The following is an 18,362-nucleotide window of genomic DNA, read 5'->3' as shown; positions in this document are numbered from 1 at the left end:
CCTGTCGTAAGTTTGCGTGGGAGTGTTTGGCGAGGTGAAAAAACTTCACCGCCTGCACTCGACAACCACCCTAAACGGCTCGAATGGAAATGTCGGAAAACTTTTTCAAAGTAGGCAGCACTGCTCCACGTACAATAAAAGACTGGTAACAGCTGCTGCTGATGCCTTTGATGTGTTTCCTCGAACATAAATGATCTGTTTCGAGAGAAAGAAGGCGTTGGGATGTTACAGTTCATTCGTAGCGCATAATGCAAAGATTATGCTTCGATTTGCAGCCATCATAGCACGTCGCGCTGTGACGCAGTAAAGAAATATAGGCGGAAACCGCGCAGTTCTTTTTAGTGCGAAAGCAGTACGTCACTAGCAAAGCTGAAAGACCAAGGGCAGGACCAATGACGGAGTGTCACAGTGGCGGAGGCCTTGCACAGCTGCTCCTTCAACACCGTCAGCTCGCGGAACCGCCCCTGCCTCCAGCGCACACATTGAGAGCGTGTTCAATGTCCCTCCTAATACCTCGCCAAGAAAACATGAAAAAATTACCGCCGACAGCTTAGAAAAAACATCTCCTCTTGAAAATCAAAATGTGTAAGAAAAAATTAAGCAAGCCGCAGTAGCTCCCTGTAGCCTAAATAAAGTTTTGTTTTGGCAATAAAAGTTTGAACCAAAGTAACGCAGTAGTAATCAATTATTTGTCTTTATTTGTTAAGTTACTTTTCTGGGGCTGTAACTGAGCGCTGTAATCAGATTTTTTATAGAGTAATTGTAGTCGTAATCAGTTACCTCTTTTCTGTAACGTGTACAAGACTGCTCGAGTAAGCGTGCTACACGGGCACTGTCAATGCTTTCCCAGGGTACGATTCAGCACGACTAAGCATACGCGTTATCTGAAGCTCGGCCATCCGGCACGGAAGCCGGCATGATTATTATCATGGGAAGAGCCGGTGTGGCGACGCTTTGCATCATGACAAGGCGATTGCGCTTTCACTCGGAGCAGAGCTATAGCCGTTGACAGCAATGTTTTCACCCTTGGGACTTGAATTTTTAACGCGTTTACCCCTTATTTCCCGCGTAGGTAATACTTTTTACAAGCGTGCTTTAGGAACGTGGTGCACTAAGCACCACTGATCATTCGGAACCATATAACTGCTGCACGAGGACGCGCTGGATATTCTTACAGGATAAAATATTCGATATTCAGTCCTGTACATAATATAAAGAAACAAGCTTCGCCGCCTCGGGGGCTCAGTGGTTATGGCGCTTGGCTGCTCACCCGAAATACGCTGCATCGGTCCCGGCCGCGGTGGTAGAACTTTGATAGAGGCGAAATGAAGATGCCCGTGTACTGTGCCATGTCAGTGCACGTTAAAGAACCTCGGGTGGTCGAAACTTCCGAAGCCCTTCACTACGGCCTACCTCATAGCCTTAGTCGCTTTGAGACGTTAAAAACCCCCATAAAAAAAGAAACAAGCTTCGCTGGTTAATCTTGTTTCACACCTTACCTAGCAAAAATTATGCGGCGCTAAATACAGCTGAGGAGGGCGCTCGCGCATAAGTGAAGGAAACTTTCCTATTTCGTGTATATAGCTTGCGAGGAAAGTTAGAATACCGAAGCGTTCTCGGCAGGTATTATCATGGCCATGACTGCGCATATTTGTAAGGAAGTATGTGAACACTACAAAACACAGCTTAGCGCAAGAAACGGGACGAGTGAGGGACACACCATGAGCGCTTTAACAGAACAATTCAAGCTGCAGTGAAGCTTCATTAACCTTCTTCATGAAGATAACTGTCTTCGAAAGGGCTATGACGTCACTCAGCCGCCGCCGAAACCGAGCGCTCGCCTCTATTTCTATGGGCCGGCGGCGTTCACTGTGTTCATTGGGTTGGCGCTGACAACGCTCTAGACTCCGATGGTTTTGAGGAAAGGAAGGGCGCATAACTGGCTCCCTGGGTCAGTGGACGCCTCAATCGCGCTTTGAGGTACGTGGCGGTGGCGAGAGAGAGATGTGGGCTGCATGCATTAGCGCTGACAACATTTTGGCAGACTCGCGGCACTGCAGCAATAGGCCGCAGCGTTCACTGGGTGACTAACCTCTCGCGATTAACAATTAGTTTAACTGCCACCTACCAGAGTGACAGTGTAGGCGCACTGCCTAGCCAGTGGGCGGAACGCACTCAACATAACAGACGAGCCGCGTCTACCTGCCCGAGGCAGCACAGCTTTCGCTCCCTAACCAGGTTCAGCAGCAGTTAAACCGCAGCTAGTTTTATTGTAGTATTTGGCCATGATTTATGCCAGTGACATCATCACAGCGCCTTCGGTTGTAAATAATAAAACCGCGTCACGTTTCATTGACCACCCACTCTCTAGCGAGGCCCACAAGCGAGTTGGCGAGATGCTCCGTTAAATGTCTTTATCGGAAGCATGGATGGCTTTTGTAGCCTATGGCGAGACTCACCCGAAAGGCTAATGATTTGTGCGTCTGAGAAACCAGTGCTTTTACCGCGCAGATAGTATGAAGTTAGAAAAACTTTCGACCTTTGCGCTGAGCGGCATTTTTACCTCACGACAGGAAAATTTTGCAAGTGACATGGAGAAGTGTACACCAATAAAGACAAATATCAAGAATGAATGCCCTGCTTACAGTAAATATTGGCTCTTATTGCGTATTTAATTGTTTCACTTATTCCTTGTCGTTGTTTTCTGTGTAAGTGCTTTTCCATGTTGAATTGACTGAAAGCTAAAACAAAACAGTATTTTACATTCTTGGTATGCTCCTTTTCCACTCAAGTCTTGTGTAGAGAGTCTGTTTAGAACACGTTGCTTCGTGCTTGCAAAGTGCGTGAGTATATCGCCGGCATCTTTTTATGCTAGACTTTATCTCCGCCTAATAGACCAGCAGAAAAGTGGCGGGAGGAGCTTGCGCCACCTTGCACACATAGATAAAAGATAGATAGATAGATAAAAGATAGATAGATAGATAAAAGATAGATAGATAGATAAAAGATAGATAAAAGATAGATGATAGATAGATAAAAGATAGATAAAAGATAGATAAAAGATAGATGATAGATAGATAAAAGATAGATAAAAGATAGATAAAAGATAGATAAAAGATAGATGATAGATAGATGATAGATAGATAAAAGATAGATAAAAGATAGATAAAAGATAGATAAAAGATAGATAAAAGATAGATGATAGATAGATAGATAAAAGATAGATGATAGATAGATAGATGATAGATAGATGATAGATAGATAGATGATAGATAGATGATAGATAGATAGATGATAGATAGATAGATGATAGATAGATGATAGATAGATAGATGATAGATAATAGATAGATGATAGATAGATGATAGATAATAGATAGATGATAGATAGATGATAGATAGATAGATGATAGATAGATGATAGATAGATAGATGATAGATGATAGATAGATAGATGATAGATGATAGATAGATAATAGATAGATGATAGATAGATAATAGATAGATGATAGATAGATGATAGATAGATGATAGATAGATAGATAGATAGATAGATAGATAGATAGATAGATAGATAGATAGATAGATAGATAGATAGATAGATAGATAGATAGATAGATAGATAGATGATAGATAGATAGATGATAGATAGATGATAGATAGATGATAGATAGATGATAGATAGATGATAGATAGATGATAGATAGATGATAGATAGATGATAGATATCGGCTTGCTTACAACGTCTGTCTGTTAGTACTTTTCTTCTACTCGTTGCTGTAGCCGCACCTGCATGCCAGAGGACGTATTAGTCAGATTCAGGAAGTACTTTACTTCGAAGCCTCTCGGTATTCAGCCCACGCCCCTCGGATGACTCACATAAAGCAAACGAAGCGTTTGGGGTTCCTCGCATTCTGATCACTTAGACAAACGTATGCAGTCATGCGAATCAGAATGTGTTTTTATAGGTTCTTTATTTGTGCATACTTTATGATTCAGCACTAAGCAGTGGGCAACAAAAATTTGCAGGAGGCAGTCAACCCTTATAGCTGGTACTTTGGGGCAGCAGAGGTGCTCATGATTTTTACTAGCGAAATCAACTAGGTACTTTGCAGCGGAATTGAACCTTCTGATTTCCCTTGTGCAGATGGCTACAAGCTTTCTCGTGGCCTGGTGCTCAGCTTCTGCGGAGTGAAAGGCTCGAAAATTGGACTTTGACCCCGCCTTGAGCAGACAAGAATACTTTGTGCCATGGCACTCTTTGGCCAGACATGCCCTTACGGCATTTAAATTCGACATCATCGTCCAAAGTATTCATCAGCTACATGTCCCTCAATGACGTGAAGAGAACATGTGACATTTCGTTCGGGACATTACGGCTTTGACCGTTCCAGGAACAGCAGCAAATGGAATCACTTAATATCAGGCCGAACAGCTGTAGTATTCAACGCATTTCAATCCTGGTCCTCAAGTTACGGCTGCATACGTAAGACACATCATGTTAATGAAGAATGAATTTATGAACTGAACCTCGTTCATCTCTTAGCTTATTTCCATCACAGGGTTCTAAATGGCCATTTTCCAAATTGACTAGGTACGTCCTTGACAAGAACAGTAATGGGGCTGCAACTTCTATCATAGCGTGCTTTGTTTATACAAAAATTCTTTCAAAGTTTCACCGACTGAGGCGCTGCTAGACTGACTGCACGCCGCTGAACGAGCAACACGTTTCATGAATTACGAAATGTAAGGCTTGCGCGTCAGCCGGACAAATAACACAGTTCTGCCTATCAGTGGCTGCAGGCAACCCATCCTAAAAAGGGGGCGGCGAGCTGAATAGCCATATGGCGACAAAGCGCGGCCATTTTTAGCGCCTAGCCATGCGCAGGAAACTATTACAGATTGCACAGTGTCACTGTGCTACGCGCGTGGCAAAAAGTAAAACACCAGAAGTGGAGCCCATAGCCATTCCCATGATACTTGTACTGACCTACTTTCCGTGGTTAGCGCGAAACGATAGCGCCATGCGCCCTCTCCTGCTTTCTGTCACTTTTTTTTATTCCTTGTAGGGCATGTTTCACTGCCGCTGTCTTGTTCATAAAAAACAGGCTAGAACTTTGCAGCACAGAAACGAGGCCCATAACAATTTCCTTCGGTAAACTCGGGTAATGAGCACCGCCACGTGGAGACCTCTGCAAACACCTCCATGCTCTCTAATCGTAGGAACCTTTTCCATATTTGAGGACGCTCGCTTGTTTACGAACTCGACGCCTAAAATTACTTCCCATCAAACGAATGGCCTGACTGAGTTCCTGTGAAAGGCTAACCGTTTCAGAAAGCATTCTTACAGCGCTGTTGCCACAACGCACAATCGTAATTACCTTTGTTGTCGGAATCATGGGGTCTGTTCCCTACGGGCAAGAAGAGAGGGAGGAGCGAGCCAGAATGGGCAGGTGGTTTGGGCGGTTGTGTATCTGCATAATTATAATAAAGAATTTCTTCTGCGGATGGTCGTTCTCGACTACCGGAAATCGCTGCCGGAACTAAACGAATGTTTTCTCGACGCCCTATGAAATCAGAAAGGTTGCTTCCCCCGATAACGTTTCGAACGAAATAGTATTCACTTCTTTTTACGCTCTCAACGTGCTCTCAACGTGCGCCTGGCGGCTGGCGTGAGAATAGTATTCGTTGTCAGATAAAGCATGTGTACGTATCAGCGAGTCCTTCTTCATTTCGGCTCAGAAGTTCGCTATGCCAGAAATACTTTCTTTTCGTTAAACTGTGTAATTTTGAAATAACAGCACTTTCAATACGAGAAACAGAGAAACGCTGGCAATCACACAGGAGAGGATGGAAAACTTGTCGATGATTACTTGATAAGTGCCGCAAATTTTGCAGGCAGAAAGGTTTGGTTTTACTTTTCTTTTCATAGAACATTTTTCTTCAACAATTCCGGCGTTGCCGTCTATATTTACGAGTTGTGTGATGTGCGTAGCGCTGTGATGATGATGATGAAATAAGTTTATTTGCACCCGTCAACGATTCGGAGGGCGATGAAGACTCGAGTCTTGACCGCCGTTATCTTCCTCTCCTTTCAGCAGGCTGGAATTCCTTGGGTTTCAGCGGTGTCCAGGGCCAGACAGATGACATTGTTTTTTGTTCTTCTTCTTACTGGCTGGCCAGTAAAGCCTCTCAGTCCTCTATATTCCCGTCTGCTTCGTTGAGGCTTGGGTATGTCCACACCATGTGGATCATGTCTGCAATTTCATTACACTGTCTACACCTCGGGTCTTGGATCGCCGATACCATCTGCTTGGTGCTAGTGGGTTAGGGAAAACCCCCGCCTGTAACTTTTTTTCCACAAGACCTCTTTCTTTCTGCTGAGGCCTTTGCATGCTCCAGGTAGTGTCTGTCTTTCTAATCTGTAATGACTAAGGATATCTTGGCACGTGTTCAGCTCCTCGTCCGTCTTAAGGGGCTCTCTGCTCGACGAGACCGCACTGGGAACCCGGCGTGTGAGTCCTCACGCCAATGCGCGCCCTGTGAAATAATCTGCCTTTAATACTTACAGCTTCTGACTCTTTAGCGCTGCCAACGACTAATCCTCTAATATATATGTATATATATATATATATATATATATATATATATATATATATATATATATATATATATATATATATATATATATATATATTCGGAGGTCGTGGGTTCGGATCCCACCGGTGGCATGGTTGTTTTTTCTGCTGCTTTATAAGTAATTTTGTCTAAGAAAACTAATTGATTGGCACTAGTTATTAAAAAAAAATAGAAACATTCCCCTATGCACCTTGGTTTCGGTGACTGTTGTCTTCCTTTATATATATATATATATATATATATATATATATATATATATATATATATATATATATATATATATATATATATACATCGAATTATACCCTTCATCTAAGGGAACATTTTTATTTTACTCGACGTTTCGATCGGAGGACTGATCTTTTTCAAGACTTATACTTCGATGTATATTATTTTAAGCAGTAAAGTACCTCATGTTTTCGCATCTATATATATATATATATATATATATATATATATATATATATATGAAGGAAGCCAATAGTCACCGAAACCAAGGTGCACAGGGGAATGTTTCTATTTTTTTAAATTTGTAGTGCCAATCCATGGGAGAATACTTCGATTAATCTGTCGCCTAAAGGAAATTAATTGTAAAGCAGCAGAAAAACTACACGCCGCTGGTGGGATCCGGACCGACGACCTCCGAATATAGCGCCACCCTCGTCCATAGCGGTGTACGTAGCACATACTGTATTACCGCGAGTGTGGCGTGGAACGTCATGAAACGGCGAGGGCGGAAACTGTGCGATAGCCCTCTGATGCTACCTATGGCATCAAGACTTCCAGAACCGAGACTCTCGTTAAACTGTTAGCAGACAAGGCAAAGGAAAATGAGGGGCGCTTTTAACAAACATATGAAGGAAGCCAACAGTCACTGAAACCAAGGTACATAGAGGAGTGTTTCTATTTTTTAATTTTTTAATTTGTAGTGCTGATCATTGGGAGAATAATACTACAATTAATTTGCCACTTAAAGAAAAGTCGTTATAAAGCAGCGGGAAAAACAACCATGTCGCCAGCAGAATCCGACTATATATATATATATATATATATATATATATATATATATATATATATATATATATATATAATATTAACTAACCAGAAATTGAAAAACAAACATAACAGGATTTAATTCCCGACGTTTCGGATGGAGGACCGGCCTTTTTCCTTCAGCCAAAACGTTGTCGGCGTAGTATGTCGTAATGTGAAAACCCACCTTCATCTGCTCGTCGATTCGAACGTTATCACCGTGAGCGTGGTCAAGGGAACCGGCTTTCTTCAATATGCGGCATACGTGGTCACGTTACTCAAACCGGCCTAGCCATGTGGGCCTAGGAGAGCACATTTTAAAGGACATAGGGGGCGCTGTGACTTGTCAATTCACTCAGAAAGTGCTAATGTGGCTGAAGTTCACATTCTCAAGTTTTTTTTTTCGCACACATGTTCCAATTTAAGTAAACTGTTAAGATTTGTTAGCATGTTCTTTTTATATTTTAATAGATTCTCTTCAACTTTTTTAAAAACAGACTTCTCGTAAATGTTACATTTCTTGCAAGAAAGGTGTACAAAAACTTCTTATAAGAACACAAAAAAGAGCGATTAAACCTTCATGCTTAGATATGTGAAGGTTCATGATGAATAAAATAGTGCAAAAAGGATGATACGCGTAAGGAGGGCACACACGACAAGCGTTGTGAAGATTACGTGTAGTGACAACGCGAATGAATGAAGGCTGGTTTGATATAGAAGACGGATAAAGGAGCAGATACCTCGACGTTTCATCTGTGTACAGACGAACTTAGTCTTGGATAAATGCGGGACGTCGAATCGCTCGATGAATTTGGTCCACAGTGTTCAACTGACACTACAGCCACTAGTGCGTTCGGAGTTTTTGCATGGCCAATTGAGACGCTTTTGTTCCCAAGAAGTCTGATTTTTATAGGTACCCCGTCTTAAGACGGCCAGGACACAGAGCGCGAACCCTCGTTTCCCGGTCTAGGGACTATTTAGTGCTGGCAGGCACGGTAATTGGATTTCTTCCTCTTACCGTAGGACAGGAGAGAGTCGCCATTGTTCGCCTAATTGCGCCCACTCTCTCTCGTCTGTACGACGGAAGTGAATCTCTACGTTTGTTTTTATATTTGTCTGATAAACTCGTCGGGCGGTCCCGCTGTCATATACAGATGACATGTCTGCCATGGCGTAGCGTTTATACACGCAAGCTCATTTATCCATTCTCGTGTGGGTCGCGTCATAGATAAGAATTGATGTGAAACTTATTGTTCTTGAAGCTGCAAATTTCGATTCAAAGTATTGGCTCTACTGCAGAGAAAAAAAGGCATTATTTAGTATCTGGGTAGCGCTCATACAGCCCGTACTGCTGTCAGTTGCTCCCTAGACAGGTGTTAGTGACTCAATCTACGAGACGGAATATACGACCGTGAGAAAATAAGATACAAAAATGATTAAATCACGTACAAACTGGTTAGAAACCTTCGCATGTGCTGCATTCTGTAGAAATTTTCCCGCCGTGTTTTCCGTACGATTGTTAATGGCTAACTTGTTAAACGGGTGTAAACTAAGGTTTTGTTTTATAAGCCCTTGGTGTAGTCAATCGTTTTTGAAAAAGCGGCCATTGCAGTGGCCAGAAAAAAATAATTTTCCTTTGCTTTAAGGATTGTAGAACCAGAACATTAATTCCGTTTATTTCACTGCGGACCAGAAGCTGTAGGTGACTTTGCAGGTTGGTGTTCTTGGTAAGACGTGTAAGCCACGATTCCTGTATTATGAAGGCCCAGAACACCATTAACATCATTTGACTCAAAGATATGACAGTGGTTTTGCAAACGCGAGCCAGCATAAATTGCAAAAGATGTGGATAAAAGGCAAGACTGCGCGAATGAGACAGGAGAGGTGAAAGAGGAAAGAAAACGAGAACACAGGCGCAGACACGTACTTGTACAAAACAATACGGGCATAAAACAAACCAAACTAACAAACAAAAACAAAGAAACAAACAAGTGTACAAAATAAACAAACAAACACCCGTAATAATATATATAACTTGAATTCCTGAGCTAGATTAAAAACTAATTAATCGAACAAAGCTTAAGTCCAGCAACCGCATTTCAAGTTTTGAAGAAGTTAGTGCGAGAAAATACGCAATACCACATCACAGTTTAGGGACCACCGTGACAGGCGAGAGCGACTTTATCAGATCCCACTAAAAGCCGCCGCGGTGGCTGAGTGGTTATGGCGCTCGGCTGCTGGCCGGAAAGACGCGGGCTCGATCCCGGCCGCGGCGGTCAAATTTGGGTGGAGGCGAAATTCTAGATGTCCGTGTACTGTGCGATGCCAGTGCACGGCTAAGAACCCCAGATGGTCGAAATTTCCGTAGCCCTTCACTACGGCGTCCCTCATAGCCTGAGTCGCTTTGGGACGTTAAACACCCACAGAAAAAAAAAAGAAACAGATCCCACTAAACTTTATATGATGGTACCGACAAACCCAACGCTGGCTCTGCACCGGCAGTAAACAGCAACCCGCATGACAAATACAACATCAGCCCCTAAATCTTGAAAGCAGACTGCACATTTTCCTTGCAAAGCTTGAAAAGCAGTTCTATCATGTTCTACCAAGTTCTACAAAATTCTACGAAGTTATACATTGTTTAGTCTCCAGCCAACAAGTATCTGCGGCCAGGACAAGAATCCAATCCTGCTCGGCACGACTAAGATAGTCACGCGCACTGGATAGCCGCGGTCACGTTCATGCCTGCTCACTCGCAAGCGGAAAAGCACTGAGACGACGATGACGATGACGCGTCGACGATGTGCTCCTTCCTTGCCGCTAGGTGCCGACGGTGTCGCATCATCCACAAAATTAACACCTCTTCCAGGCATCCCGTCCGCGACATCGAATAGCGCTCGCGTTTATTCGTGAACACGCATGAGTGTGTGCGTGAGTGTGTGCGTCGGTGGGCGCAGAGCATCACCTGTGTTTTTTTAATTCATGCATGCGCGCTTGGTTGGCGAGACGAGCATTGCAGGGTGCGTGGGGACGCTTCGCGCGGCATCAAAATTTCAGGTATAGTGGCAGGGATGCTGGGTTGGGAAAAAAAGGAAGGCAGAGATTGATAAGGCAAATGGAAAATCTTTGCCTTTGCCGCCGCTGTAGCCGTGCAGACGGTGAGCCCGTCCCATCGCGGCGATGCCGGCTCACGTTCCTCAACTATTGAACACACGCAGAATGGAACAGAGAAAGGAGAAAGAGCGACGGCGGCGGGTCTAAAGGTTAACAGGCGTCGAAGGAGAAGCCTGCAGAAGAAGTGCTTTAAACGCGTCACGCTTGGCCGCTGAGAGTGGGTGTTTGAATCGCTGGATGGCTGGCTGGTGGTGTTGCTTCCTGTCTTGGGGTTGCGCGTTGCATGGCCCCAATGCATACGTGCGGAGGCGATGAGTGACGGGCTGTCGGTCGTCGCGCAGGCGTGTCTTTCAGGATGTCAAAGCAAAGGCACTGCTCGCCGTTCAAGAAAGTAATGGGAAAAGCTAGAGCCGTGGATAATTGGGAGGTTATTGGTGAACACGATAAGTTGGTGCCGATAGGCACCCGAAGAAATGATTTTCTTTTGCGTGCGGTTCTTGCTGTGGAGTCACTTATATTTATTTTCTTTTGGTGATTTTGTATCTCTTACACCGCACGAAGTTAATTCCGTGTGCCCTGTCTCGTGTTCTAAGGTATCACGGCAAGAGAAGGGAGTACAGGAGAACAACTCGCCATAGGAGCAAGCACGCTGAGGGATCTTCTGCATGGTCGTGTAGGAAAAACAGGAGTTGTTAAAGAGTTTTCAGGAAAAAAAATCAATATTGTACATCACTGGTACCGTGTAAACATGATAAAAATACGAAATTTCATCTCATTTTTCAGCTGTCTTCTGGCGTCATTCTCTATAATTCTGTCAGCTGCGCTGCAGTGTGGATGACGGGAAAAATGGAAGTACAAGCACCAGAGGCGCTACCGTTTAGTTGACGCATTATTGCTAAACGCTAAAAAGTACCATGTTATTTGAGAATATTTGGATAGTTTGGTGACAGGTGGTCATCGTGCTCCCATTGATGATCTATTCTGAGAATTTTTGCTTCTTCTGGGAAATTGAAAAGCAAAATTTGGCGGAAAAGAATTTTTTACGGAGTGTTGCGAAACGTTGATAAAAGAATTTGTCAGTTTTTCAAATTGCGAAGTTTTCAAGCTGCTGTTGAGGAAAATTCACAAAATAAGGATTTTTGAGTCTACTAGAGGGAATTTCTGGTTACATTTTGGGACGTAATTGCGTGCCACCTGTCGGTGGACTTGGGAATCGGGGGAGTAAGCGAGCAAGAATCCTGTTTTGTGCGCAACCGGAGATACTTGTGAAGCAGCACTGGCCTTAATCATAAACAATTTTCATGGCTGATAATTTATTTACGTCGTGTACCCTCAGGACCAGAGGCATTACAGAGGGTAGCGGTTACATAAAGTTGCAAAACAGCGTAGAGTACAGCAAATAATTTGGTAGTACAGAAAGGATGGCTTCTCATTATATAACCGCAGCGGTGGCCAAGTGGTTGAGCATCCGCCTCGGAAGTGGAAGTGGAAGTGGAAGTGGAAGTGGAAGTGGAAGTGGACCAGCTACCCAAACAGACAGAAGAGTACGCGTGGTATCTAGAAAAAACAAAATGGATACATACCTAAATTTCAAAATTCGCGGTCACCAGAAGGAGGAGGGGAACGAGGCCGCTCACGCGTCTTCCCGAGCGTTCCTTCCCCCGGGTTCCAACCAATCCCCCGGTTCTGCCACAGGAATCATACCAATCCCCCTAATCTCTTACGTGGCAATTACAAACCATTTAAGCCTCTGCAGGAAGGTACCCCCGGGGCCAGCCAAGGGCCTTGACAGAACCAAGTAGTGCCACCTTAGACGGCTTCCCCCCAAACCTGGCCTTTCTTGAATTCCTATACCACATGGTGTGGGCCTGCCAGCACGATACTCATATAGCCGTTACAAGTCAGCCAACTATGGAGGGCTGGTAGGCGGCCCTGTCCAGCTTGGACCTGGAGGCCCAGCGAGCCCTGGTCCAGAAAGCACGGGCAGCAGCGGCAGTCAATTGTGCCCAAGAATAGGGACTGCTACCCGGCGCAACAACCGTCCCCACCTCCCATTTGAAATTTAGGACAGCGCAGCAATAAATGTTTTCTGCTCCTCCTCCTACTTTCTGTCTTCAACGCCTTTTCTTTTGCCTCGTAGAAGACGCATTTAATTGTTTCGATAGACGTTGTTCCATTTGGCCAATGCGAGTCTTCGTCCCGCGTCGCAGAGTGAATGATAAGGTCGACGCGTCTTTCAACGCAAGAAAAATCACTCGTCTCCTCGCGCAGCCGTAGCGCGCGAGTGTTTTCGGGGAGCTAAATTAAGGCTGAATGGCGCCAACGGGACTCAGACCTCGCGGATGCGCTTGCGTTGTCTGCAGAAAAGAACAAGGAAAGAATCACAAAAACTGTAACAGCGAAAACGTAACCTTTGAAAAGCGGGGGGTGCCTGGAAGGCGAAACGTCGCCGAGAGCAGCTCGGCTTGGAAAGGAAGGTGAAATAGAGCAAGCGAAGGAGAAAAAAAAATTTATTCGGTGCGCATTTTTCAATCGAAGATCAATTTGTTTTCAGTTCTCTCCTCGCTGTTGTCGTGCCCTTCACGCTCTGGCCGCTGGAGATTTCATCGTTGGCGCCCTGAAAGCGTAGCCGGCGCGCGGAGTAGGGCGTTTGTTTACAATACAGAGTGCAGAAAAAGGATGATTGAGACACAATGTTTTTAAGGCATGGTGTGCGAGGCTGTATGAGAAAAAGGCATTAGAGAAATGTTCCCAGCCACCGTACTGCAGAATTCGCTGCACCCTACAATGAGTATAAAAAGAAAAAAAATGTTTGCGTGAGAGACCGGTGTCGATAATTTTGGCGGTGTGCTCTTTTCGTTGCCTCCATTTCCTGTTAGGGACCCAACGGGAACACAGGGAAGCCGGAAGAGGAGCTGCAGGCAACGCTCGTAACTTACATCAGCAATGCAAGCCCTTAATCAAGGATAACGGTATGTATGTTGGAGGCGACGAACTGGGCGCTCCATTTAAAACGAGTTCATAGTTCATATTAGGCCCCTATGTAAACACGCTCGCTTGGAGCAAGCCAATCGCTTTGTTCAGGTAGTGCGTTCATCCCGGCCACTTTGAAACGTTCCATGCTCGTATACGAAACCAGTTTTGTCTTCATGCGTTTTGGTCAACTTTCATCTCATCCCTGTGTGTATTCGCAGGTTTCGCTTTGCTTTTTGTGCAGTTTGCGGCCACTGCCTGCTTTCTGCTCTCCCGATCCCTTCCTGACTAATGTTCGCCTGAAGTGAAATGCGTGCATGTTGTGACAACCTTCATTCTTTTGCGCGTTTTGCCTGCTCCGTGTGAAAATATGTTGTTTAGCTTAGTAGAGAGAGAATCTTATTTTCATTATTTTCTGTTTATCCTAGGCTTGAGTGTGGGCCTCGCTCCTTCTGTTTTTGCCTAATGATCCCCTTTTGACATAGCGAACGGATTTATGGTTTGTAGCTTCTTCATTATTGCACCAACTGAACCTGCACTCAGCTGAGCTGCCACACTTATATTTGTACTCAAATTATTGTTTAGAAGTATTTGTGCCGAGTGAGTTTCACTATAAACATAGAGAAGTGTATTGCTGCAAAACCTTTAGACAATAATGTCACTTGCAAGAATTTTGCATGTGTGAACGCGAAAACAATTGTTAGAATGGTTGTCATTTGGATGATATATAGAGCGCTGGTGAGTGCAGGTTAAACTGAACAGACGAATAAACGGTTTTTAGATGCGGATACAAGACTCCCAATTATGGGCTGTAACATAAAGGGGGAGGAGGCTCTACGTCCCAAAAACACCGAGACAATGTTTCTCCAGCCAGGTGGCCGTGCAGCGGATTTACTGAACGGACAGACGTCTCCGCAGTGTCTGGGCTGGGCGCTCAATATGTATACTCCGCTCTTGCGGTTGTTTTGCGCTCTGCAGCTTGGGTCTATTCTCAGGCTTGTGCGCCTGGTCTTGGCTTGATCCCTTCCATGTAACAACATTAAACGGGATGATGATGATGATGATGATGATGATGATGATGATGATGATGATTATACGACTTCTAATGGCTCATCGGTCCCCGCTTTGAATACGTAGGAAATTTACCGTCCTTTGCACTTATTGCTTTCCATATGTAAGGCACCCAATGACCTATGAAAAAATGTGCTTCCGAGCCCAGTTTCTTCTGTCTTTCTTTTCGCTAGAGGTGAGTGAGTTTTATATGAAATGTATCAACAGTTCATCGGAAGAGGTGACATTATGTGCGGCAGAATGAGCGTAGAATAAAAGTATAGTGAGAATGCATAAAGACGATGTTAATGCGTTGCGTAAATGTATATTGTGACAGCTCTCGAGAATGTGCATAAAATACAATAACAGAGAGAATGCATAATAATAATTGTTGCGTATAATGAAAACACCTCAGAGAACAAAAGTTACTCATCCTCTTCAATGTTCTGAACAATGCCGCACTACAAGCGGACGCCACCTGACGATGCACTCCTTGTGTCGATACCAGAGCAGTACATCGCGCTCTCGAAGGCGATCAATCACGTAGCTTGTTCACAGAATGAACATTCTTACTGGCGTAGAAATGACGCACTTCATACGAAAGTTTTGTCCAAGTGCCAACAAACTCGTTGCATTTTCAACGTTCATTTCAAAGTGTGAACCTTGCGGAACTAGAGCAGAGCATAAAGTACTTTTACTGGTTTGCGGATATTTTTTTCTTTCTTCATAACTTATTTTAGATCTCAAAATGGGCAACGCGTTCCTATCCTTATTTACAGAAGGGAGCCGGATGCTTAAGAACACGCATGGGTGCACTGAAATCGCAGGTACAGAGCTGATTTAAATTATGTCGACCTACCTTGTAAGATGACAGGTGAAAGCTTGATTTTAAAGATTTCGTGAACTAGGAAACTCAATAATCGAAGTCTACTAGCCTTCTGAAAGCTAAAAGCTAAAAGCGGTCTTTCCGTCGTGGATGCCGAGCAGTGGCGAAATTGCTTACTTCGAGCAGTTCGCGCAAGTACCGATATACTTCCGATGAACAGAGCCAAAATTTAACCATACCTCACTGAAGGAAAGCTCAACCATCTTGCAGAGAAATTTTTTTGTCCTTCGCAACTTCCGATCTTCTTGTGCGAGGCAGTCTCGATTACATTAAGTCGAAATTTTGAAGGTTTTGAAAGATACGTGCTCTTGAAAAATGTGTCACCGCAAGCATGCACGTGACTGCACACCTAAGTTTTATTTATTCTTTATTTATTTGTTTATTTCAGCCACCCTCCTGGCCTAGAGAGCATGTAAGCACTACGATAAGCTCAGCGTCTGGTTGTAGGTGGTTCAGCGAACAGTTTGATAATGTGGTTCGGAACGTGTCGTAGCCCGAACATGCAAACTAGTATTCAGAAATTTGGCTAGAAAATAGAGTAGCGCGTTCGTCGATAATAGGAGCACGCTAATTTATCTCTTTGCAATTAACTTACCCGCGAATCTCTTCTCATAGACTGCATTGTTGCATTCTCTGCATTTCATTCTTTTTAGGTATACTATTAGTTTCTGGCAGTCTCTTAAATATTTGTGCGTCCTCCTCTTAAGAACTGTTGGTCAGAACTTTTTCACGCGTTTCAATCTAGATGAATCTGAAACACTTGGTTCCCACCTTGGCAGCACAATGAGATTTCCCGTCTTTACTTGCAAGGGAATATAATGAAGAAGCAAAATAAGAGTGAATAGTTCATGTTCGGCAACGAAGCGTAACTTTTAAGAATAAAGCAGCATTTAGGGTAAAAGATTCTATTTTCAATAAAATTGTCTGTTCACACCCATTCATACAAGCTGTCATTTCCTGAGGCCATTTACCTATCCCTAAGCAAAACCGATGTTGACGCGTTCCATATAGCAGGAAGCTGGCAGCCATAGCTTGTTACACCCGTTAATAACCATGCACATAGCTGTAGCAAAAATTAAGAGCTTTAGGAGGCTTAAAGGGCAGCACTTTTGTAATAAAAAAATTTTAGCAATACACCTTATCCCCATTTACAGGTCGACAATCTGCTCCTATAGAGAGCTTGTAAATGAACCACTGCGAGCTCTTGTGTTATGGAAGTTACTGTGAGCAAAGTTATATGGCCTGCAGAAGACAATACATAAAAAGATGCCATGAAAGAACAGTGTCATGACGAGATGCTAGACAAGCAGTCAGGATCAGTTGATAATAGCAGATCTTTAGCTGCACCTGTCGCAGCAATGCAATAATTTTGGTTTCTCTTGGAACGATTTGCGTATGAATCTTCGTCTTGGTAACCAGAATGGGAGTCCTGATCCTGCTGCATCATGTAGTGCCTACATGATCCTGCTACATCATGCAGGCACTAAAATTTTACACCGCCGCCTGGTAAAACATTAAGTATCATCTTTGCTATTCCATTTCAAAAACGAAAAAAGCTTTCAAAGAACTCTGTAATAAAATGAACACGACACACCTATGGAGACGTCCGCATTCTGCTCCGAATTTGCTCCATTATTTACTTTTTTAACACGTTTCCCTTCTCGCTCTTTTCTTGATCAGAAATTCTCTCGTTGGTTCATGTGTAATGCACGACAGCTGACAGCAGACCAAATCCGAGGCCTCATGAAAAGCTGGAGATGAACGCGAGATGTTTCTGGTTAAAAGTTTACTCATGATACGAATAGCCATCGTGGATTACGTAGTACCTTTTCCTGTAGTAGCATACTTTGAGACGCTTTGACTATGGGCGTTAAATAAAAAACAAAGAAATGAGCATTACAAATACTGGAAAAAAGAAGATATGCAGTTATTGTCACTGCGACAGAGACTGTACTCAAGACGGTGCTAGCCGCCGCGGTGGCTGAGTGGTTATGGTGCTCGGCTGCTGGCGCGAAAGACGTGGGTTGGATCCCGACCGCGGAGGTCGAATTTCGATGGAGGCGAAATTCTAGAGGCCCGTGTACTGTGCGATGTCAGTGCACGTTAAAGAACCCCAGGTGGTCGAAATTTCCGGAGCCCTTCACTACGGCGTCCCTAATAGCCTGAGTTGCTTTGGGACGTTAAACCCCCATAAACCTAAACCTAGACGGTGCTCTTTGGCTCTTCAATATCGCTTACTTCATTTTCTCCCCCTTAACCTAAGCTTTGGTGATGCACGCGGTAGCTTCTCCATTCCTTCCTTGCCTTTGAACATAACATGGGTGCCCAATATGCTGATGACACACAGGTCTCCGCTTTTTTTTTTCTGGTGGGCCAGTCCGTTTGAACCTCGAGCCAGCAAACAATAAAGAGCACTGTTTATTTTTATTTTTCTGTAATGCAGTTTTTTATTTATTGGTCGCTGGTGGTTCTCTTCAGACAGATCTTAGTTTGACAGAATTAAATTATATTCAGATTACTCTTTTCAGTCAAAATATGACCGTCAGACTCATTTAGTTCTACGTTGGTGAGCCCTTGCATGCGACAGTACGGTGGTGGCGTCCCAATTCACACGCAAAGCGTCGGTCTCGCAACATTCAGGTATTGATCGGAGCACATTCACCATTTTC

The sequence above is a fragment of the Amblyomma americanum genome, chromosome 8 (genome assembly GCF_052857255.1).
Source record: "Amblyomma americanum isolate KBUSLIRL-KWMA chromosome 8, ASM5285725v1, whole genome shotgun sequence".
NCBI lineage: Eukaryota > Metazoa > Arthropoda > Arachnida > Ixodida > Ixodidae > Amblyomma > Amblyomma americanum.
The sequence above is the reverse complement of the archived record's forward strand: the minus strand, read 5'-3'. Positions refer to the sequence as shown.